Genomic DNA, 25,322 nt, shown 5'->3' on the forward strand with positions numbered 1-25,322 from the left:
AAGAGGAAATCAGGATGGCTACAGCAGTAAAGCATTCATAATGATTTCTTTTTGGCCTGACTCTGTCCTCATTTAGACCTCATCTATTTATTTTGCATTTACAATGAGTAGGAGTATTCAGTTTACAAACCTGGAATAGCTTCAGAAATCATCAGGGAAAAAAAAAAAAAAAGAGATATTACAAATCCTGACGTTTAAAACTGGAATCAACAACAGCTCTCACGAAGGGTATGGAAACACTTGGGGTTTGAAACAGAGGTAGATGGTTTAGTCCATCACTATGTGTCCATCTGCTGATTAAGGGGTCAAAACGAAGCCTCCGTGCCTTGATGGCTATCAAATATACTACAGAGAGAATTTTTTTCAGTAAGCAAATTTAGAGGAATGAATGATTACCACCTCTATTGTTACTACCTCTATTATTATATTACTAACTACCTAGATTACTACCTCTATGATACATGCCTAAGTGAACTTATTTGAATGGAAAGTAGGTATATATCATGCATGCTGAAAAGAATTATGAGAAAATCTTTGCACTAAGAAGTAGACTCTGTGAAGAGTCAAATATTATACTTCAAAAATAATATTACTTGGGGGAAATTTTGCTTCTGTGGGTAATTAAATTTAGTTTAGTTTTTTTTTTTTTTTTTAATTCAGACAGATATCACATTTAATCTTCTAGATGAGGTTTTAGTACAATAGCGATATTGAGACCAAGTTAGCTAGTGTATCTTTCCTAACTAAGATATTATTGCGATTATGGAGCCATTATTTGAAATGCATTGCAGTTATTATGCAGAAAGATAATCTAATAAGTATATTACATCCATTTTAATACTGAGGTACAATTAATCAGTTTCCAGTTGAAATTTGGTTTATTTATATACATTCTCCCCCAGATTCTCATCAAGTGCTACCCTTGTTTGTTATATTATAACAAATGCATGAACACCAAAGAGGAAATATATCAAATCAAATTGTTTATTATTTGATCATAAAGATGATCCAGAGAAGCAAATGTCCAATGTTTAAATTCTGAGGCTTAAAATAAATATTTCAGAAAGACTCTCATCTTTGTTGATTGCTGAAATGCACCACAGAACCTCACTTCCTCACTATTTAATGCACTGTTAAGAAGTAAAGAATTTCTTGAAAAGAATTGCTTTGCCTGACAAAATGGAAGGTCTACTGAAATAGGCATTTAATAAAATAGATTGCGCTCGCTTCAGCAGCACATAGACTAAAATTGGAACGATACAGAGAAGATTGGCATGGCCCCTGCGCAAGGATGACACGCAAATTTGTGAAGCGTTCCATATTTGGGGTATATACGAAAGCTGTCAACAGAGTCGATCCTATGAGTTCTAATCACAAGGAAAAACAAACGTACTTTTTTTTTTTTGTATCTATATGAGATGATGGATGTTAAACTTGTGGTAAACATTTCATGATATATGTAAGTCAAAACATTATGCCACAAACCTTTAACTTATACAGTGCTGTATGCCAATCACATCCGAATAAAACTGGAAAATATACGATTGATTACACCATAGAAGCATCGAATTGAACAGTAATAATTATGATACTAGCAACAAAATAATGTTAGTCTGTTTTATGGACTTCTAAACCAGGAACGTTCTAAACAAAACAGAAAACAAACAAACAAACAAAAACTATAGGAAGTAATTAAATCAGTTACCCATCTTCCCAATTTACAGACATAGAAATTGTTAATGCTTTCTTAATTGAACTGCCTAAACTCTTTAAGTGCATGAATGTCAGTGAACCAACTTTATTTCCAAACTGGACAGGTGAATAGATTATATTTTTGGGAAATACTATGTTCTTTCTATTATTGGTGCAAAAATATTACTTTGGCTAGAAAGAGATTGATGGGTGGATGCATTGATTGATTGACTGGTTGTGACAACTTTGTTTACCTTCACTTTTGAATCTATTTTTAAGAATGGTCCAGCTGCTAAAAGTTTCAAAATGTTGGTAAGAAAGAATGCTCCTGATGTATTCAGTGCCCTACTCTGTCAAAACATGACAAAACTTTAAAAGTGACTATTGTTAAAACACAATTAAAACACATTGAAGGGCATGATTTTTGGGTTTTTAACTCCATTAACCCAAAGCCGCCTCTTCTCGCCTCCCCACAGCCTGTGTTGTGCTGGATGCGACAAAAACTCAGTTCAATCTCACTCATGTCTGCTTTGCTACTCACACAAAACCCTTCACTTCGGATATTTCTTTGGTCACCACATGTGTGGGCAATTTCCCCACAACAAGCAATTCTCTGAGACATCAGCTGGGTGTCCTATAATTTAACTCAATTCTGATACTATCTACCTGAAGAGAGTATATGATTCCACAGGTTAAGGGTTCGGTCCCACAAGATGGCCCCCGGTACCACTTGACACACTGATTGCAAGTAGTAAGTCCCCAGGTTACCTGCAATTGTATCCGACGTGGCTACAGATAGATAATTCCCATGACCCCCTTCTCAGGTTAGATAGAAATTGTGTAAAAATGTGGTCTCTGGTAAGATTCAGACTACATACTTCAGCATTTAATAATTTAAGTACAGATATAAACTTTGTATAGGAAGGAATTAGCAATGCAAAGCAATAAATGATTAATCAAAAAATGTAAGTGAGATGAATGAGTAGAGTGTATTTACCCAGTACGTGTGTTACTGTGACGTGGTGAAGTGTATTTGAATTGATTAATTAGTTTGGGATTGGAGTGGAAAGAGAGCACTTTCGCTCAGATTTGAAGGATTGGTACAATTTTGTTAAGTGGGGGAAACATGGGGCCCATTCTATTCGTTCAGTAATTCATTTGCTTAGTCAATTAGTATGTAAGAAAATATTTTGAGCATCTAAAATGAACATCTAAGTAGCAAGATGGGCTTGTCACTGGAAAGACAGGTATAAAGCAATTAGAAATGGTCTCTGACCACAGAGAACCACAAGGTCCACGAGAAACACTGTGAAATAAATGTGCTCTAAAATTAAAGCAGATGCCTTTTAATTTAGAATTCAGATAGGTCACACGGAGAGTCCATTTGTGAAATAAATACTTAAGACTAGAAAAATGAATGGAGTACAGAGAGACCAATATATTCTCTGAAACGGGTAGGAGCTGTTTCTGGGTTGCCTGGCAACGGCCACCCCTCCAGTGGCCAAATTCCATTTCCCCCAGAAGGTCTTGCTTATGGATGTGGATGAACCTTCTCTCTCCTCAAGGAATTTCATGCTGCTTGGTCATCCAACAGCACAGGGTCAGGAGCAGAGAGGGCCTGTCTGTGCAGTGAAGCCTTCAGTCTCTGGAGCCCTAGAATATCCGTGCCTTAAGCTGAGCAGTGTTCTCCCAGATTCTTTTCCACATCCAAACTCCTCTTTTTATTTGATGCACATGGACATTCATGGCAGAATGAGAAAGAGATACCACTCTGCCTGTCTTCAAAACAAAACAAAACAAAAAGCAAATTAAATTCATCAATATATTTAAGATAGAAAAAAACACCTCGCCCCACATCTTTTAGACCCCATATAAATTTTTCATATGTCTACTATTCCAAATATTTAAGTATTTTCCTCAAAGAGGAATAATTTGGTAAGTAATTGGATAAAATCTATTAGAGAAAATCCCTAAGGTATTCAAGATGCTAACAGTAGATACGATACTTGCTTTCTCATTAAGTAGGGAACCTGGAGACTGAGGCTGCTAAGCGTTTCCAAATATGCTAGGGCTTTGTCTATTCATGTGTGACACCTTTTCTAAGTCATCCAGGCAGGAATTATCTAATCCAAGAACTTTGTTAATTATATTACCAGTATCAGCAACCATAAGATTATATTTTGTTCTCTATAAAGCTTTTTAAAAAGAGAGAAATAGTGAAGTGAACTAAAAATGCACAATTACAGACGATGAAAATAAGGGTTGAAAGATGACACCAACGTGATATAAATTCAGAGATAGAAAGTTCTCATTAACGTTATTTTAGTTACCTCTGAGAACTCTGATTTAATTAAAGATCTCTCAGAATATATGCATGTAAGAATTTGTAGGATGAAAACGTGTGGCCTGGAATTCTTTTCAATTATGCAGGAATATTTGTATTAATGAAATGGTACTTCTGTGCCTTTCTCTGCAATGCTCTCAGTTTCTTTAGATGGAAAGAGTTCCATATCTAAAATATAAGACCCTGTGCCCAATACAACCTAAAGAATGCAATTGTCACACGATATTACATGGCATCTCCTCCTGAGACGTTTTTATTCCTCAGGGAATAAACAGATGTCATAAAAATCTTGGCAGTCTCACAACAGTGACAACCCAATATGGCTACCTAACTCTTAGCTTCAGATTATGTTTTCTCTTCCGCTAACATAAAGACATTTTCCAATGTCCATATTTAATTATGTATTAGGTTGGTGCAAAAGTAATTGCGGTTTAAAAGGTTGGAAATAATCGCAAAAACCGCAATTATTTTTGCACCAACCTAATACCTATATGCATTTGTAAAAAAAATTAACCTTCAAGCAAATATTAAAAATCAGGAGAACAGATGAAAAATGCATCTGGTGATGTTTCTGTGGTGCTAGAAGCTGACACGTAATTAAGCTAACTCCAGCCTAAGCACTACTGCAATTACGTTTTAGTATCTCTGGACTTTTAATTACCTGGCATGGTATGTGCCAATGTGCTATTAAAATATCTCTATTTTCAGTTTTATTGTTTCTTTTTACACTTCCATTGTCATCTTTTCTGTTAGTATTTTAATTGAATGGTAACCATGGAAAGCTTCTAACACTATGTCTCTGAATATAAATCTTAATGAAAATGGGTTCAGCCCTTTGGATTCTCTTTTCTGTTGTTTAGAACTGGCTGAGAGCTATGAATATTTAGTACAACTGACCCTTTCAACAGGAATCCAGCAGAGACTGAATTAAAGACAATCTTCTTGTCTTTTTCTACAGGTGGTAGTTATCACAGCTTTGATTGCTAGTCGATTTCCATGAACCGGCGTCTTCAGATAATGGAACCATCAGTCCCAAGTATTAACATTAATTTCTTATGAAACAGAAATACAACTGAACCTTGAACAATATGGGCTTGAATTGCCGGGTCCACCTATATGCAGATTTTTTTCTAATAAATACAGTTGGCCCTTCATATCCTTGGATTCAACCTTGAATCCAAAACAGTATTTTCACATTCATAACCTCAGTTTCCCAACTATGGATCCGAAACCCTGGAGTGAATCTGGGGATGGGGAGGGCTAAGGCTAGAGGCAAAATTACAGGTGAACTTCTGACTACAGGGATTTTGGTACCCTTAACCCCACCTTGTTCAAGGGCCAGTAGTAATGATGTCAGGGTGACTTGGCTTCTATGAGGAGTATGACAGAGAAATGTGAGAAAGCAAACTGCACATACTTTCTAATTAAAAAAGAAAATAATGTCTCTTGTTACCTTTGACTTAAGAATCTTTGGAAGAAAGATTGATTTCCTGAATCAGACCTGTGTGAGGGGAAGGGAAGGACTAAGAAAGAGGTAGTTCAATCATGGAGAAAATCAGGATAGAGTGGGAATCTCTAAAACATGAAGCTGTGAGGGTCACCTGTCCCCCACCCCACCCCCAAATCAAACCTGTCAGTGTTACCCAGATAAAGCTAGTTATGTGCTACTGTCACCTCATAAAAATGTGTTTTTTCTTATCCAGTCCTGAAATCCTTTAAATTTACTACTATTTGACACAATGTTTTCAAGATTTTTTCATACTACAGCAGGCATCAGTACTTCATGTTTTTAAATTGTCAAATAATATACAACTGGAAGGCTATACCTTATTTTGTTTACTTATTCATCAGTTGATAGATATTTGGATTGTTTCTACTTTGGACTATAATGACTAATGCTGCTGTGAATATTCTTGTACAGGTTTTCGAATGGACGTATGTTGTTGTTTCTCTTGGGTATGTATCTAGGACTAGAATTTCTGGATCATATGGTTAAACTTTATGTTTAACATGTAGAGGAACTGACAAACTCTTTCAAATGGCTGCCTCGTTTCTCAATCCTACCAACAATGCATTATGGTTCCAATTTCCCTACATCATTGCCAACACTTGTTATTGTCATAGTTTTAATAGTTTTTAGGTTATTTGTTTGTATTTTTAATGTGGAATCAGGACTATTCTTAGTGGGCTGAGTGATTTTTGTCATGAAGTGTTTTAGATTTGGTCAAATGCTTTTTCTGCATCTACTGACATGACATTTTGTCCTTTAGTCTATTAATATTGTATATGATATTATTGATTTTTCCGATGTTAAACTTACCTTATTTATTCCAGGAATAAATCTCACTTTGTCATAATGCGTCATTCTTTTTTATAGGTTGATCAATTTGGTTACCTGGTATTTCATTGAATGTTTTGTTTCCATACTCATGAGGAATATTGGTCTTCAGATTTTTCTTGCATGTCTGATTTTGGTGTCAGAGTAATCCTAGCCTCATAGAATGACTTAGAAAGTTCTCGATCCATGGGGCTTTTGGAAGAGTTTTAAAATGGTTAGTATTATTATTCTGTGAATGTTTTATCAAATTTACCAATGAAATGGTGAGCATAATTTGGTGGTGGGGAGTATTCTAATTGCTGATACAATTATTTTACCGTTATAGATTTATCCAGATTTTTTCTTTTTGAGTCAATTTCAGAAATGTGTGCCTTTCAATAAATTTGTCTAATTTGAATTGGAAAATATACAAAACAACTGGATCCAAATTAGCTCGATTTCATTCACCATTTTGTGCTTCTTTTGTCATAGGAAATACATCTTTATTGATGATAAACCTATCCACATGGATTTATAATTATTGTTTTATGTACTTGTCATTTAAATCGGATGGAAGAGGAAATGCATTGCAAACAAATGTGCATTGATACTAAGTTTTCTATTTCCCCATGTAGTTGTTTTTTTAACTGGTGCTCTTTATTGATTTATAAGGATTTAGTTACTATTTGATGCCCTTTCATTTCTCCCTGCAGGATTCCCTTTACCAATTCTTGTTGAGTAGGACTGTTTACAACACATTGTCTGGAATTTCTTAATTTACCTTTATTTTTGAAGGGTGGTTTTGATGAATATAAGACTTTTGGTTGCCATGTTTATTTAGCACTTTGAATATGTCACTCCACTTCTTTCTGGCCTTCATGATTACTGGTGAAAAATCAATTATTAGCATTGTTAAGGATTCTTGCACATGATAAATATTTTATGCTGCTTGATGATTCTTTCTTTGTTTTTTTCTTTTAATTTTTTGACTACGATTTGTCTAGGTGTGGATCTCATTAAGTTTATCCTAGTTGGAGTTCATGGAGCTTCTTGGTTGTTCTCATTAGATTTGTGGACTATGGTGTTATTATTTTTTAAAATATTCTTTCTGCTTCTTTATTTTTCTCTTCTCCTCCCAGGAATTCTGTTATGCATATGTTGTTGTGCTAGATGGTTCACCACATATCTCTGAGGTTCTGTTCATTTTTTTCCTCTTTTTCTGTTCCTCAAACTCAGTAATTTCAATTGTCTTGTATTTAATTTTGCTGGTTCTTCTGCCAACTCAAGTGTATTGTTGAGCTGCTCTAGCAAATTATTTTGCTCTTTTTTTTATATATATATAATTTCTATTTCTTCATTGACAAGATTTATTTGGTAAGACACTGTTCTTGTAATTTTCTTTCTTTAGACCTGGTCTCCTTTGGTTCTTGAACATACTTATCATGGTCAATTTAAAGCGTTGTGCAATAGGTTCATTATCTAGGCTTCCTTAAAGACAATTTCTTTTGGTCCCCCCTTCCCCGGGGTATGGCGAATACTATTCTATTTATTTACATGTCTCATTTCAGTTGTTGTTGAAAATGAACATTTTTTAAAGATTTTTTTTTTTAATTGGGGAAGGGGAACAGGACTTTATTGGGGAACAGTGTGTACTTCCAGGACTTTTTTTTTTTCCAAGTCAAGTTGTCCTTTCAATCTTAGTTGTGGAGGGTGCTGTTCAGCTTCAAGTTATTGTCCTTTCAGTCTTAGTTGTGGAGGGCGCAGCTCAGCTCCAGGTCCAGTTGCCGTTTTCTAGTTGCAGGGGGCGCAGCCCACCATCCCTTGCGGAAGTCGAACCGGCAACCTTGTGTTTGAGAGGATGCGCTCCAACCAACTGAGCCATCTGGGAGCTCAGCGGCAGCTCAGCTCAAGGTGCCGTGTTCAATCTTAGTTGCAGGGGGCGCTGCCCACCATCCCTTGCGGGACTCAAGGAATCAAACTGGCAACCTTGTGGTTGAGAGCCCACTGGCCCATGTGGGAATTGAACTGGCAGCCTTCGGAGTTAGGAGCATGGAGCTCTAACCGCCTGAGTCACCGGGCCGGCCCCAAAAACGAACATTTTAAATAATATGAAGGGACAACTGTGAAGATTAGATTTCTTCCCCCTCCTTCAGAACCTGTTTTGTTTTTGCTCTTTGTTCCTGATGTTTTGTCCCTATCTGCTTACTTAGTGACTTCTCTGAAATTATTATAAGCCTATATGTTTGTACTGTACAGCTGTTAAACTCTATGCTCAGTTAACTTTGTAGTGAGCTGATGTTTGGACTGAGATTTCCTTAATGTCGTGAAACTTTAAGGCCCCCAATCTTGTCTTGAAATTTTAAGGCCCCACCTTTACCAAGGGTCTCTGTCTCTCTGTCTCTGTTTGGTCTGTTTGTCTGTGTGTGTGTGTGTGTGTGTGTGTGTGTGTGTGTGTGTGTGTGTTTAAATGATTTGGCCAGCCTCTTATGTTTCTATCGCCTGTTGCCACCTCAGGCATCTGTGATGTTGAACAATTGCCCTTTTTTGTTGTTGTTCGTTTGTTTGTTTTCAGCAACACTGTAGGAAGGGCTTTTCCCATGGAACAAGATCAAATAAAAATAAGTCCTATGAATGGGCCTTTCCAGAAAGCTAGAGAAGTATCAAATATTGATAGTTCTCTGAAGATAGGGCTTTTGGGGAGGATTCTAATCCCATTTCCCTCTGCAGTGACTGAGAGGCCACTTGTTTTTACAACTACCTTGGTTGTAAGGTTTCTGGTTTTCAAGGTTCCTGTGGAGCTGGGGAGAAATAAGGCGCCAGAAGAAGTTAAAATGTCTCACTGCTCAGTCTTCTCACAGAGAGAGATTCAGTTGTTTCTCTTGAATAGGTATTCTTTGCATCATTGCAAGCCTTTGGTTAATTTCCAGAGTTCTAACGAGTTAATTGTGACAAATTGGGGCACTCTTCTTGTTGCTTCTATGGAGAAGTGAATATTTTTGGAATTCTGTACTGTCATTCCAGAAGCGCTTCCCAAGTCTCTGATTTTGAAATGTTGAATATTCTAATTATTATTTTTTCTTAATTTTTCAATGTGTTTCAAACAAAACCTATCTGTGGGCAGAATCCAGTCACCAATACAGAGCACTTTGTAATTTCTTACGTAGGCTCATGTAGCGTGGTTCAACAACATAAACGAAGGCCATTTGATAAAAACTACTGACTCTATAGCCTTCTAATTCTATCACTTTAATATGGAAATAACAATAAAATAATACAGTTCATAATATAGATCATAATCAGCCAAAAATGAAATGTTGTTTATTGTATTGAAGTTTAAAAAAGTCAGGAATGTGAGCAGTCTATTTTAGTCCATTTTAAAAATATTATCAAACAGCAGACAGTCACATTTGTAAACACACAGGTTTGTTCCTCAGTGAGGTGAAGAGAGGGGAGGCTGTCCCATGCTAGCAGTGAGGCAGTGGGTTGGAAAAAGGCAAAGAGAAGTATAAACTAGAACAGAAAGACTGCCATTGCTGCTAAGCGTCTTGGAGCAGACTTAAGTCTATAGAGATGGCAAGTTAGGAGAAGATACTGATGCAACTAGCCCAGAGGGCTCAGAAGCCAAAAACATGATTCCCACCTCTTTCTAGAATCCAGTACTGTCCTCTTTGCCCCAGGATTGGGGGCCCTCAGGGCGCAGGAATGAATGAGGCTTTACATATTAATGATCCCCACATGGGTGGTGGCAGCGTCCTGGGCTCTCCAAGTATTTTTGCACATGGAGTTCGCAGACAAGTGCGGGCAGCAGGAGAGGAAGAGGCCAGCACAACCAACACGTGTTGGCGGCAAGGAGATTTTGAGAACTCCCAGACACATCTAAGCAAATACCGAGTTTTAAATGGGTAGATTTTTTTTTTTTTTTTTTTTTTTTTTTTTTTTTTTTTTAGACCATAGACCTGTGAGTTACATTTACATTTTATTTTGCTTTCATGCTAATGAACTTCTTTTAGGTGACCCGTGCCTCAGTTCGACCTTCTGGTTTTCTCAGGACATAATTGGGGAGCTGCCCTTCTGAGATGATACGCTCCAGTCTGTCAAGATTACACTGTGTTTACTTCAAAGACACATTGGAGCATGTTACGCAAATAAACAACTGTTATAAATCTTAATACCCATGTTGACACTGTCCAAGTGCTTGTGAAACTCAATTTCGCTGTTAGACTGATTTATTATTTATATTTCCAAATATGTATATGTTTCTGAAAGGTCTGTTTACTGTTCACTCAGGGAAACATACTTGTGAATGAGCGAACTGCTGATCTAAGCCTCTGACCCGCACAATTCTCTTAGACATTCTGGCCATTAACTGGGAGGAAATCTGGCCAGTATCTACTGATTGAGTCAAACATTTCATTCCTGCACACAAAGATATACTACTAGCTTCAGTTTCTTGCCTTAAAATGTTCCTGAACAGAGTAAGACACCTCGAAACTTCTCCCTGTGATAAGCTGCCTGGTACGTTCCGATACCCAAGGGAGTCAAACATAGGTGGCCGCTGCATTCTGTGTGAAATTTAAACTTGTATTTAGGATTTGTTTCTTCTCCTGACTTGATTCACTCATTATTTGCACTAGTTCTGATGTCCTTCTATTTCAAAGACTTTATAATCAACTTGATAAACAGCTGTTTAAGCGCCAAGTGCTAAATCATTTACCTCCCAGAAGCAGAGTGGATATATATTATTTTGCGTGATCTGTGACCCATTTGAGAAAGAAAGAGGCTATTCACTGGTGGGATCCGAGAACAATCAGTATACACTGGGTTTTCTCACATGTGAAGCAAAGGAACGTATTATGCAGATTAGTGAAGAAACTCAAGAGCCATATGTACCCTTCCTTGTATATGTACTTACATCTAAAATTATATATATAAAATCTCCCTCCCAATTCTCTTTTCCTTTGTAGAATTACTCAGGAACGATGTCTTATGTGTCAGCCTCTCACCACCCAGACTCATGTGAAAATAAGCAGTAAATAACAGTATGCTTTTGGGTTGATTTTCTTCCTTGGTGGTACATACCAGCTATTCCTTTCTTCCTCTGGAAATGTCTGCTGTAACTGCTGCTTCTCCTCTTTGACGTTACAATTTTTTTTACTGATGATGATCCAGAGAAATTGAATTGAAAAAATAATTTTTAACAGAGCCACACACAGGTATCTCCTGTGCCCCTATCTAGCTACAGTTTTCACTAGTTACAAAGTGAGGAGATCCTGGAGGTGAAAATTGCGTAATATTTAGTGCCGCTTATGACTTCATTGTGTGTCACTTAACCAAGAAGAAAATTCATACAATGCTCTTTAGATGAAGGATTTTCCATTAATATTTGTCGTCGTCTTTAAAAATCTGAAGTTAAATGACCGCTTCAGATGTTGCTAATGGAAATCATTAGGTCCATCTCAAAAGATGATGGTGAAGTAAGTTATGATGTGTATACATTGTGGGGGAGAACAGAGTGCGTCACAAGATAGAAATACACCAAATTACTCTCTCTCCTTCCTACAATTATTTTAAATGTGTTACTTCCCATGATTCTCCACAAAATTTTCTATATGGAGAATTTGGAATATTCTGTTTAAATAAGTACTATTTTGTTGAAGGCAATTTTCTGTAGCCTGTATGTCATTGATGGTGGGAACAGGGCATACAACTTTCTAGAATTCAGTGCATATGATGACAGGTGCATAGAAGTACGATAGGATATCTAGCTAATGGGGTAGAAAACTTCTTTGACACTCAACACGGTCATCTACAAACTAATGATGGTAATATTGACTTTCTTATAGTAAAAGAAAAGTGTGGAGAGCACACAATGTGATATATAAATGATGTGTTATAGGACTATACACTTGAACCTATGTAATTTTACTAACTATTGTCTTCCCAATACATTTAGTAATAAAAAAAGAAGTAACATTTAAGAAAAACCATTCATACAATGTAGAGGGCTCCATAAATAATAGTTTCTATTATTGATGACTGTCACATGATCTTGCCAGTATGTGTGAAATGCTCTCGTCCCACTAATACCAGAGAGGATCCTGTGGAGAAAAAGAAACTTCAGTATTCTGTAGATTCTGACAACGAGGCACTTGGCAATGGCGTATACTCAGTAATATCAGCGGCCGTGTGTGGGTCTCATATTTTATTCTCCAAAGTGAAGTTAGTTTATTTGAGCTGGATGTTTATTTCTTCCTTGCAGAAAGAATTGAAGGCTTCCTAGGATCTCTCTCTCTCTCTCTCTCTCTCTCTCTCTCTCTCTCTCTCTCGTCTCTTGTCTCTGCTTGAGAGGAGAAAATGATAAATTGATTTTTTTAAAAGCAAATTATGAGAAAGGTCTCATGTTAGAATGTGTTAATGTTTTATTTGTTTCAAGAGAACTCTGTGAGCAAGTTTTTCACAATAGCAGTAGATTTTAAAATTATTCTCAACGCTCTACCTTCAAGTGCAGAATTATATCATAGTGAATTCAACTAAAAGTGTTAAAAGTTAAGTAGACGTTCAAATTAGCAATTGAGACTCCCGCAGTCTAACTTTTAAAATAATGAGTGCCCTGGAGATGCAGCTGAGAAAACAGGAAAGGCCATTGGAAAGGTTGTGACAACGGTGAGATTTTGTCCTGACTATACAACATTTTAGTCCCTTTAACTGAAGGATTTGGAAAAAGGGGCACATTAAAATCTGTAAGTCGGGTCACCAAGTCTGACAGACTGTGTCTTGCACAGTATCAGTGACGCTAATATGTGATAAATATTTGGTCTTTGAACTTCTCTATGCCAACCTATTTTATTTGCCTAGTTTTGCTCATTTTTCCCCCTCCTAATTGCTTCACTTGATTCACACTCAAACTCATCTGGACGAAAAGAAAGAGAGAGAAAAAAAATAGAATGGTATATACTTTAAGTGAATACACTTTAAAAATATTTAAATACGTTTTCCCATGGATGCTTCATTATAATTGCGTATTAGAAAGAAAGTTTCCTAAGTTACTTTAAATTTTTACAAATGGGAATCTAGATTGTATTTTGGGAGGAAATCAAATGTTGAGGCTAAGATAGAAAAATCTAGTAGACTGACTTGAAAACAAGATGTGTATCAATGTTTACCACCTTTATGGTGTTGAGCAAGCGATTTAATTTGTATTTGTGGTGCATATTATTACTATCAGTTTCCAGAAACCAAGTTCCTATTTTATATTTAGCTCATATGTTTGTAAACCTGTATACTATAACATGTATAGTATAAACTTTTGAAATTTACTTGAAATAATGACGTTTTACTTGGTAACAAAGTCAGTTTTTTAACATATTACACGGTTCGAAAACACGACTGATGGTTTATTCCATCGGTGACTCTTTAGGTACAGACTTGATTCCTGAGTGGGGCTCATAAAACCTACCTACACACAGTGGGCGAAATAGGTGGCTTTCTGACCTCCTCTCTTGATTAGAATTCGGTGAGTCTGATAACTGCCCTTAGAAAATGGGTACCAAATAAAATTTAAACGTGCAAACATGATTTGCTGCACAGATGTTATGAAGCGGACAGAAGATAATATTAGTGCTAGTAAATGTGACAATCCTTCTTGATAGGGAAATTAGTTCACTGTCGGCTTAGTTCTCCTGCCGCACCTTATTCTCTGCTCCCTTTTTTCATAACCCATTTCCTACTCGCCTATCAGCTTCGCCATAATTGTCCTGTGGGTAGACCATCCAGTGCCCTCCTACCGGCCTCTCACACCTGTGCTGCAATGTTCGTTAGCACATTTGGGTGAAAGATGGCTAATATGCATGGCTATCCTCACGTAACAAGCCCTTACTTAATTCACTCTTTAACGATTTTTAAAAGTAAACTAGTCATTTGACGAAAAGTCAAGTAAAAGGTTCTTATGTGTACTCAGCTTTTGGTACTCCTTCTATTCTAAACTATATACCTGATATATTTTTTAATCACTTTTATTAAAACCACAGAATCAAATAGTATTTTAGTAAATATGCTTTAGCCTATATATATGACAAATAGGCTTCAATATTTTTGAAAAGCTCTAATATCACAGGTAATAATACTTAGTAACAGGAATATAAGTAAAGGTGTGTGTGTAATCCTCAATTTCCAGTTGAACAGATTGGATCTACTCCTTGTCTCTCTGGCACCCTGGAAAAAATGTTCAGTTTTTTAGCTGATTTTAAGTGGACAGCAACTGTTTTCCCCAGGGAAATATTCTCAGCAGAAAATCCAGGAGTCCTATAGTCAATAATAAAAGGGGAAAAAAAAAAGAGAAAGGGGGAAAAGATCTCCTGAATAAATACATAGGGCAAGAAAGAATGATATACTTAGGAACATTTTTATGGTATCTGTACATCCTCTTTTCAGGGCTGGATTTATCAGAGAAATGTCCAGCAACGCGTGAGTTGGTGTGATGCTATGGCATTCAAAGCGATACAAATTTTTGAGCAAGGTTGTAAATGATATAAAATATCTTCTTTAAAATCTGAGCTTCTACAGTTATATCACCTCTATAGTTGTAGCACATGTGAAAGTAACTTTAAACAATAATGTTTTCAACTAATAATATCTGGAATAGTTTTTTTAAATTTATTTTTATTTATTTATTTTTTTATCTCGTGATAGGTAAGTTCAGATCACCCCATAACCAGAGTGTAATGAAATTGTCAACATTTTCTTCATTTCTTCTTTTCCTGACAAATGGTGTGAACATATTACCTTTTTCTCTTAATGGAAAACCTAACTAGAATACATCAAAATGCTATTAGGTTTTTCATTTTCTTATACAATGCAGTGCTGGGGAATGCATGCAGCCCTCATCTGGTCACCACTGTGGAATATTCCTTGTCCCTGATAAAATGACGGCAAAGGAAAATCAAGCAGAATTGTTTTCTGACTGGCCCTGCTGCTCCTTTGTTACAGTCTCTCCAAGAATGTGTGCAGGGGGGTTATCTGTGCTTCAGGAATATACACGGGTTATGTTCACCAAAATGTATCCCAAATCTTACCCAAGTAATTTTAATGTGCAAACATGTTTAATGAAAAAGTCTCCAGGTCCAACACTACTCACGTATGTGCTGTGTTTTGGACTTTAAGAGGAGCAGCCACAGACTGCTTGTCGTTAAGGTCCAGAAGATGCTTATTGAAATGTTACATAGAAAGAGGGGGAGATAAAATCAAGTGTCCTTATCCCAGGGGAAATATCTGTAGCCTATTCATTGTTTAATTTATTTTGTCTTGAACTAAGTCAATAATAGAATCTAAAATAACTCCAAGTGAGAGTACATGAGGCATAGAAGTGAGTGTAGGAAAACGATATTCCTTCCATCTGTAAAATGTTACCTGTGGATTCCAGTTATTAAAGCAGAAAGTAGCCTGTTGTTCTAATGGCAGTTTAACAAGAAGAAAACATTAACTGATATTTTTGTTGACCTCGTAAGCAATTTGATTACCATGTGATAAAATAAAAGTAAGAATACTTAAAATGGAATATATATGTGTATATATAATTCACATATGTGTATACACTTATACATATATGGGCATATATGTATATACACATAAGTATATACACATATACATATATCCTCCATGACATCAGTTTCTGAAGAAGTGGTTATATGGTAGAAACACAGACTTTTGAGTAATCAACACAAATTCCAGTATCATTTTTAGAGAGGTGGTCCAGTAAATCATCTGATAATTTAAGAAATCCTATCACTTATAAGAAAAAGTAATTTAAAGCCATTTTGAAGCCCCTTCAGATTCAGCATATTTAAAAAATTGCTTCCTGCTTACTTGCGTGAACCAGTTCTAAATATTCTAAATTGTTAATAAATTAAGAGACAATTGAATATTTTCTCCAGGTGTATCATTCTTGACAATGCCTTAGTGATTCTTCTAGCAACATCTGAACAGTAATATTTCACTCTCTGAAAGACAGGTCCAGAGCAAGCGTTTCTCCTAATGCTTGGGAAGAACAGGGAAATATGTTCTCGGTGCTCTTGTTATGATTTATTTTAAAAATCCTAACTAGAGTTATGGGAAGACTTCATAGTGGAGCATTTTCATTTTATTCTCACCTCAACAAAAAAGCACCAGCTGTGTCCTGAAACTCATTTCATGTATAAAAATGATGCCACAATATTTAGTAACGGAATTTCCTAGAACAAATGGTTATGAAGAATACACAGTGCATTCCTTTCAGTCCCCAAATCATTTGCTACTAAATATGGGGAGGACACCCTAAGGCCAGAACAGACATGCCGAGGGTGCCCCCCGCAAAATGTATACACAGTTTAACAAAGATTACGCTGATGGTAACCGCTTTGAGCACCTCTTGTCATTGCAGAAGTGAAATGTGACTTGTATTCGTCTTTTGTTGTCGGTATTTATTGAGTATTACAATTTTAATACATTTTTTTTTTCCTTTCTTCAAATGTGCATACATTTTTTTTGGCAACCTCTGTACTTATTCCTATACCCCTTCTCTGTTTCTAAACAATTGAGTGGCCAAAACCAAATATTTATGCCTCTTAGGAGGATAATTTTATAAGAAAATGTATTGTTAAATTGAAAATGAGAATTTAATATTGTGCCGATTTTATATATAGATCACCATTAGAGTGATTTGTAAGCTGCTCAGCTGCTGTCTTCAAATTTGGTTGATTTAAGGTACAATAGTCATGATAGAGAAATTTGCACTTTTTATTCAGGCTCATCAGTGTGGTAAAGGTCCTGTCTCAGATTCTGATATATTTTCAAATCAGGAAGAAAATAAAATAAAATGCACCTAGAAATCAAATGTCAAGGTCAGTAGCTACCACCATTTGGTCTTGCTGTAATAACAGCCCAATTGCCTGCATGGCAATTTGCATAGCATTACCCGTTCAGCTTGTTCTGCAATTTGGCTTTTAGAGGTTGCTATACCTTGATATACTTTGTTAAAAGAGAGCATTTTCTAAGCATCAAAGCCATGCTGTTTCAGGGCCCACTGTATTTCTGCTGGCAGCCTCTGTGAAAACAAGGTGCAATGACAAATTGAACCGGAAATCCTGAAATTTTAACCATTAAAAAAATTATTTAGGAAAAAAAAAAAAAAATCTCTCAAATTTCTATTAAAAAAAAATCAAAGGAAGAAGAAAACTCAATTATAAACCGGAGTCTATATTTTTCATCCTTTGATGCATTTTGCAGCTGTGGCCTAGGTTTCAGAGGCTTCCAATATTTGTGTGGCATTTATTTGTTTTATTTTTAATTATAGGTGTGAAGTAGCTGCCTCACTGATTCATTTACTTCAGCATTAGCTGCTCATGGTAGACACTCAATCCACTAGCTATCTGTCACAGTTTTGGATTGGGTACCCATTATCGAGATTGATAGCAGTTATCAAACCTCAAAATACGTGTGTGTTCTCTTTTAAATATTAGCTGTCAGCGTGTGATAAGTTGCGTTGGGTTGTATGGAGCAGGGTTGAACATATGACACAGTGAGACTTCGTTTTAAAGACGAACACACTTTATAGCTGAAATCCATGACAAAGGAGAGGCAGGCACAACGCCAACATGTAGAGAAGACAAACGCCAGCGTTTGGTAAACATTCCAGGGAAAGGAAAACACTGTGACCTTCCCACTTTTGTCTTATAAAATGATTTGTTTAACTTTTAGCCTTAAAATGCATACAAGGGAGGAAGAGCATAAAACGCATCTTGTTGTGCTATGGGGAACGAGAGCTTTATTGTAAGTTCTGCCAAAGACATATGAACTTCTTAAAATAGGGTATCCTGCGTCAGGCCATAGTTCATAAAAATATTAAAAAAAGTAGTTCCTTTTGGGGGAGTTAATTGAAATTGGTATAGAGAGCTCTGGCAACTCATTTCAAAAAGGGCCTTATTTTGAGTATTGTTTTGTTACAGTATTTAATATGTTGACGTGAAACACCGCCTGTCAGCTTAGAAGCAGTGCATACCGCATATCAAAGCTACAGCATATTTAGTCTCAACAACTTTTTCTTTTTCCCATTTCTAAATGGTCTTTAAATATTTTGCTTACATAATTTTCTGCAGACACATGCACATTAATTCTTTCTAATTGGCTTTATGGTATCCTTGCAGAACAGACAGCTGTAATAAGAAAGCTCTGACACAGTGTTGCCTTTTTAATGGGTACTTTAAAATATATATAACTGTCCCTTTCTCCCTACAGTCTAACAGATGTGCTCTTCTTCTGACACAGGATTACTGCTAATTTTATTACTATTGTGTGTTCTATCTTTAAAATCTATGAGTGGCGAGTTCACTTTTAACCAAGTGAATGCATGTTAATGAAGCGAAAATCTTGAAAAGGAAGGCTTTTGCAGACAGGCTCAATTGCTTCTCAGCACCTTTCTGAAAAGGGCAGGGCGTTCAAACAAACCTCCCACTTTTATTTTCAAAGCCGCAAAAAATCGGAGCTAAAGATAATCTCTCCATTAGTGTTATTAAGAGTGTTCAGCTTTCTCGACATGCTTTAGAGGCAAAGAGACAGCCTTGTCACAAGCGTCACTCGCAGGCGCCCTCACAGCTCCTGAAGGCTCTGGTGAAAGCAGGGAAGTGTGTTAACAGGAACTGCGAAAGGCCTTTGGGGAACAATAGGCTTACCTGAGACCGCTGGCTTTTCAAAACACAAGTTGCTCTATTATATTCCCTGCTCACGTCAGCGCTCACAGGATACTTGACCCGGCATCATTTTCTGAAGTACCGTTTCCAATTCTAAGCTCCTTTCTCGTCCCCTTTGAACATCTAATTTGAGTGAGATAGCAGGGACCTGCAGGTTGGGGATTCCAGCACGCGTGACCAATGGTTTCTTGCACGAGGGCTTAGCTCCTCAGATGGGTGGATATATGTTTTCCATTTTCTCCAAAATATACGACTTTTTTAGTTCTGCTAAGTCTGCCAGCGCTTAGGTGTCATAAATAATTACCTTAAGAAAACCCAGGGTATTAAGCTAATAGCTATAGATGATCCCAAGATTTTCAGAACAGTCGTGTCCTGAAACTCTTCAAGCAGATCAGAAGCGCTCATCACAAACAAGACAGAACTCATCCAGAATCGTGTGTAACTAGGGTGTAATTTCGGTTTCACTGTTCTGTCTTATAATTAATCTGCTCTGTGGTTGCTGGTGTCATTGAGTGAAATAGCCTTTGATGGCAGCTTCCCCAGGCAGGCTGGCCAAGGGAACGAGCTAAGTTTATAGGACTGTATTTTGTTTCAACGGAGCATGGCCGTAGCATAATCAGTCTGAATAAGTAATCAGCTCGCATATTGTTCTGAGATATGTTTTTTTCTTAGGTCACGTCAGTCCCTAACTGACATACTTTTATAGAATTAGGCAAGGACTAACTGAGTTTGGCATCTAATCTGTTTTAGCCAGTAGTTCATTTTATCTGTTGTCCCCATCCATTGGGAGTACAAGCTGCCTATCATGTGAACCATGCGGGCTCTTGTCTTTGGAGCAATGGTGTAAAATTCTGTTTCAAAGATGAAACATGAAATAAAATGTTTCATATAGACACATGAAATAAATATGCCACAGAAAAAAATCTCTAAGGAGAAAAGGGGTGTCCAAAAACAAGATGCACACACACACACACACACACACACACACTACACACACCCCAGATACATTGACACAAACAAAAAAATCCATTATAATTTTAGAGCTATTTTAAATCTCTATTTGCTGAGGTATAGTTAATATACATGACAGTGTTCATGAGCAACATTTTTTGCCCTGTAAGATTTTTAAAGCCATAGAACAGAAAGTCAGTTTATCACACTGTTTACATGGGATGTTTCTGTTTAGATCCCTAGGTGAATATCCCAGAGACATATACAAACCCACCAGTCTGTGGACTCTCATTTTAAATCTGGCACTGGGGCACTGCAATCCTGAGATAGAAGATATGAGAGAATGCAAAAGAATATGTTGAGTGGACCCACTATTATAGTTGTTAAAATGTGATATACATTAAAAATGTACCAGAAGGTAATGGACAAAAGGTCCACTGAGTATTACTCTCTGTTGTACTTCAGTGGGTCAGGAACATGCCCAAAATATTTGACAATTATTTTACACCAAGAGGAAAATGTACTCAAGTTATTATTAGGACTTGAATTTATAAAATTATGTATGCATCCAATGTATAGATAGAGGTACACACACACATAGATAGATGTACATGATAGGGGTATGTGTACATATGTACCTTCATATGTACACCCACATACATATCACGCCAATGACTTCTTCTTTCTTTAATTGGAGATATTTAAACTAAAAATAAAAAGGAGTGCGAATGAAATCGTTCCTATCCATGACAAAAAGGAATGTAAAACAAATATGACATCACTGGGGTATTATAAACTATTCTGGCTTTTCAGCCTGGAAGAAATCCAGAGATGTAGTGTGGTTTCATTTGTTGTTATTTTTCTCCCATGCAGCAGACGTCTCCAACTCTCAGCTCTGAGGCTCAGGGGAAGTAAAGCACAGCGGTTGAATGTCACCCCCTCACCCTCTACCTGACTGTGGAGAAAGATAACAGTTTTGGTCCCTGTTGGTTTCAGTTCTTTCCTTGAGATGACTTAATTCATCACAAACAGGGAAAGCAGTAAAAAATGAGGTTGAAGCTTGTGCTTTAGTAGGAACATAAACTGTGCCTTATATATATTCAAATTCATGTCTAGTTGGAGGAAATATTCATGACTAATATTAAACTAAGCCCAGAATTAGGCAAAATGCAACAGACATATATTGAAGTGAGCATTTTATTATGTGCCATGTCAGTCAGATTAAAGAAAAGAGTGCATGACACCGACAGGATATTGCATGTATATCAAGCAATCTATTTATATGTGACAGGGAGGGTTTGATTTCTGGGAAGAGTGACAACCCAATGAAATAACTGCTTACCTTCAAAATTACTGTGGCATAAATGTACATCTTTGGAAATGGAATTTTAAATTACAATTAACAAAATGTAGATAAATATGCTTAGGAATAAATAGTGACATGCAGGAAAAACAGGATGGAGGAATCTGTATAAATGCAGAGGTTCTTCAAGCCATCAGAGCTAGCGTCCAGCATAGGATACTGGTGGAAACTTGCTATGTCCCTTAAAATCTAACAGCCAAAAACATTCAAACAAGTTAATATTATTCTGCTCCACAGTGACAGGTGTGGGTGTGGGAAGGGGTTATGTCACCAGTTGAAGAAAAACTGGAATATTCAATATAAACACTGCTCTGTTACTAGCAATAGCTAATCAGGAAATGATTACATTTATAAAACTCAGGTCTACTGTGTTCTTGATATTATAGACACTTTTCCAAGTAAAATTATAGATTTTGCTCTATAAGAAGTCTGTTTCTATTTCTCTAATTCTTTCCGTTGTTTATTAAGGATGGGAAGGACTGAAGTATGACAGACCGTAGTGCTCAAACAGTATAACTACTATTTGTCTTTCCCGAAAGTGGCCTTTGGGGAAAGAGAGAGGGAGGAAGGGAGAGGAGGCAGAGAGAGAGAGAGAGAGAGAGAGAGAGGGAGAGAGAGAGAGACTGAAGTTGAAACCACTAACTTCATTACCAGCAGAGATAAAATGCAGTGAAACAGAAATTCTTTGAGTTCACGACCATTACACTTGGATGCTCTTACCTGGTAAGGGGGTAGGGGGAGAGGAAAGAACACTCAACGGTCAATTGACTTTAGTTCCTTTTCTTAAATTATAATTGGTATGACTTTTACATGTTTCTAGGATTAGCTGCGCAAACCACACAGAGACCACCTGACAAGCAGTCCATAAAGTACGTGAAATGAGAAAAACAGAGGCTGGGTGTGATGCTTATCACACTGGGTTCTCATAGCAGCAGCCGCTAGGGCTATGCTTGAAGCTCCTGTCATTTGCAGAGATTCAGGCAATACCCCGGCGGTGCGTGTGGGGGCGCTCCAGGACAGATGCAATCGGAGCGGACTGCATCAGTCATGGCAAACTGGATTTTCTCATAACCTTTCCTTCTTTGTTCAAAAGGGAGCTCCCATTTTAGCCTGTAATCTGTGACTTCTGAAACGGACATTAAGGAATCTTGCCAACAAGTACTTCGGGCTGATTTTCTTTTTCTCTCTCTCTTGCTGTTTACAAAGAAAATCATCATGGCAGCCTTATGTGCAGGTGAAAGGTGCAGACCTTCAGGAGACAATTAAGCTTCCCTCTCCCCAAGAGTCCTGACAGAATGAAGTTTTTAGGAAATGTCCATCAGAATTGTACACTGATATTACAGTTCAGCGAACATTGGCCCCCATAATCAGCTAACACCATTTCCACAATACCCAGACTAGGATCTTGGTTTGAATATTTTCTACTTTCAATTTCCATTTCCATTTTTCTTAACTATCAGCAACTTTCGAATGTACTGCTAGTGCTGTCTCCATCACGAATGGACATTTGACAGTCTAACAAACATAAAAATGATGCCTTAGACACTACAAAACTCTAAGCTATAAAGCGTGGTAAAGATGCTTTTTCTATCTAACTGGTCATTGTAGCAGTCTCGAGGATCCCAAGGTAGACGGATTTAACAATGCTTGATTGCGAATGATTTAGTCTCTCTCTCCTGCTCCCTCTCTTTCACTCTTGTCTCCGCTTCCCTAAGAAGTGAGACTTTCTGGCCACATTATTAGTAGATGTGCAGCACAGTGGCTAAATCTTAGAGAAAATAATCCTTTCCCAGGATACGTAGCATACTTTGTCCCCTAGATGATACATCACCCACGATTTTATATATATGCACATATATGTACATATCTTGCTTGGACACATGGTAGTAGATAACCTCAATAATCCTAAACCCTTTGGGGAAATATTGAGAATTTTAATCTTCAGAAAACACTAAAATTATGGAGGAAATGGCGAAGGTAAAAACAACAGTATTCTTCAAGGTTTAGTTATGAATTGGGCTTCAATGTTTGCTTCTGGGTAGGTTTACGGTTTGCAAGGCCGTGTACCATGGACAGAGTTTAATGATATCTGGCATGTGTACCCTCCAAAGGAAAAGCCACAGGTGGTTAGTCGTCTGCTGAAGCAGTTTCAGTAAACTGCACCTACAAGTAGTCACAGGACAAACCTTCTCTGAGTATCTGAGCAAAGCACAGCAAAGTCATTGTTTTTTTATCTTTTTTCTAGAACGTTAGAAGACACGGGATATTTGGGGATGATTCTGATTGCCTCATAAAGCTAAATACATATCCCGAAGTAATGATTGTATAAAAAGCGCTTGTGTAGTCTTTGGGACACTCACGCCACACATTGTATCAGTGTTTTCCTTACTCCCAAGCCCTCGATAACTGGTTCACAATACTTAAACAACCCCCCAAATCCCATAAGGCTCAGTGCATATGCTTCTTTTGTGATATTTTCAGGATAATGTTGAATTTGTGCATTTAATTCTGCACCTCTTGAATTAGCCCATGTTTTATTCATTTCTTTAACAAAATATTTAGCACTGTGCCAGTTGGGGATGGGCATTCCGTATATATTTGTTGAATAAATCTAGATATATGGATAACACATATAAAACAGTCCTGACAACATGACTATAACTTTAATTATCTGGGATGGAAGAGAATAGATATTATGCTAGAAAATAAGCACTAGAAATAAATAAGGACAGGCCCTAACAACTATGTTCAATAAGGACAAACGCATCAAAACCAATGTGTAGAATCTAACCATGAAGATTTGACTTTCAGATATTTAGTAAATGCACGTTACTAAAGGCTTTTGGAGCGAGTCTTCTAAGTGATTTGCATATATTAACATATACCGAGGGCATACCCTTCTTTAAAATACTTGGAGAGTAAATAAATCTTTTTTGTTGTTGTGTTGCAGAAACTATTTGAAACTTTTTAAATTAATTAACATTTTCTCTAAGGTCGAGTATATAATTAGTTTTGAAAAAGATTATGAACACTTAAAAACAAAGTTTGATAGATAACACGTTTACTGTACATGTATTATATCTTAACAGTCATATCGGTCACCTCTATGTCTTCAAAACATATTTTATGTTTGACTATTGTTTCTAATTGGTCTAGTAATTCTACTAGAGCGTGAGTGAACAATGTTAAAAGTCTTCCATAAGGTTTCCACTTATGCTAATTTGTCCTAGTATTTCTATATCTTCTAATGGTGATACTGTGGTGTTTTAGAATTTATAAGTACAATACTATCTTACTCTAAATATTAATATATATACATATATATGTATATATATGTATATATATATATATATATATATATATATATATATACTAGCTATCAATAGAAAATAACCTTGCTCCATTAATTTCTTGACCTGAAATTTTGCTATCCCACACAACCTGCTTTCATTTTGTTTACATTTGTTTGACATACCACTTACCACTGTGGTCTTTAACCCTTATAAGTCATTTTATTTTATTTTAGGTGCTTTGACTGATTACACTTATTACCATGCATTATGAAGTGATCAGTATCTCTTCCATATTCTGTGCTTTTGTTCTATGTTTCCATTTTAAGTGTCCCCTTGATATTTCCTTTGTTTTCTGGATTTTATTTGTATAATTTTTGCTCTCTGCGTTGCATGAAAGGCAAAGATGATTAGTAGCTCTACCTTTCGGCAATTACTTTTCTGTATACTCAAAACATACTTAAATTCTCATATATCCAAAACCCAATGGCAACACAATATAAAAAGCAATGGATTGATCCCACACCAATGTAATATAATGGAATGTTATGGACTGTTCCATCGTAAGCCTGTTTCAAGAAGGATTGTATCTTTTTGGAGTCTTTAAACTTATATCAAGCGCTCACTTGCTATGTGGGCTATTTCA

At 36.7% G+C, this 25,322-nt stretch overlaps 1 long non-coding RNA gene and 1 other non-coding gene across 2 annotated transcripts in view; both read left to right on the forward strand.

Annotated features, from left to right (window-relative positions):
- Window positions 1-25,322, forward strand: part of LOC109444085 (uncharacterized) — an 816,445-nt gene that overhangs the window by 454,286 nt on the left and 336,837 nt on the right. The window lies entirely within an intron of this gene.
- Window positions 1,220-1,326, forward strand: LOC141568705 (U6 spliceosomal RNA). Its single transcript, XR_012491930.1, has one exon. It is a non-coding gene; the product is annotated as a U6 spliceosomal RNA (small nuclear RNA).

Source organism: Rhinolophus sinicus, linkage group LG14 (assembly GCF_036562045.2).
Source record: "Rhinolophus sinicus isolate RSC01 linkage group LG14, ASM3656204v1, whole genome shotgun sequence".
In the NCBI taxonomy this organism is placed as follows: domain Eukaryota; kingdom Metazoa; phylum Chordata; class Mammalia; order Chiroptera; family Rhinolophidae; genus Rhinolophus; species Rhinolophus sinicus.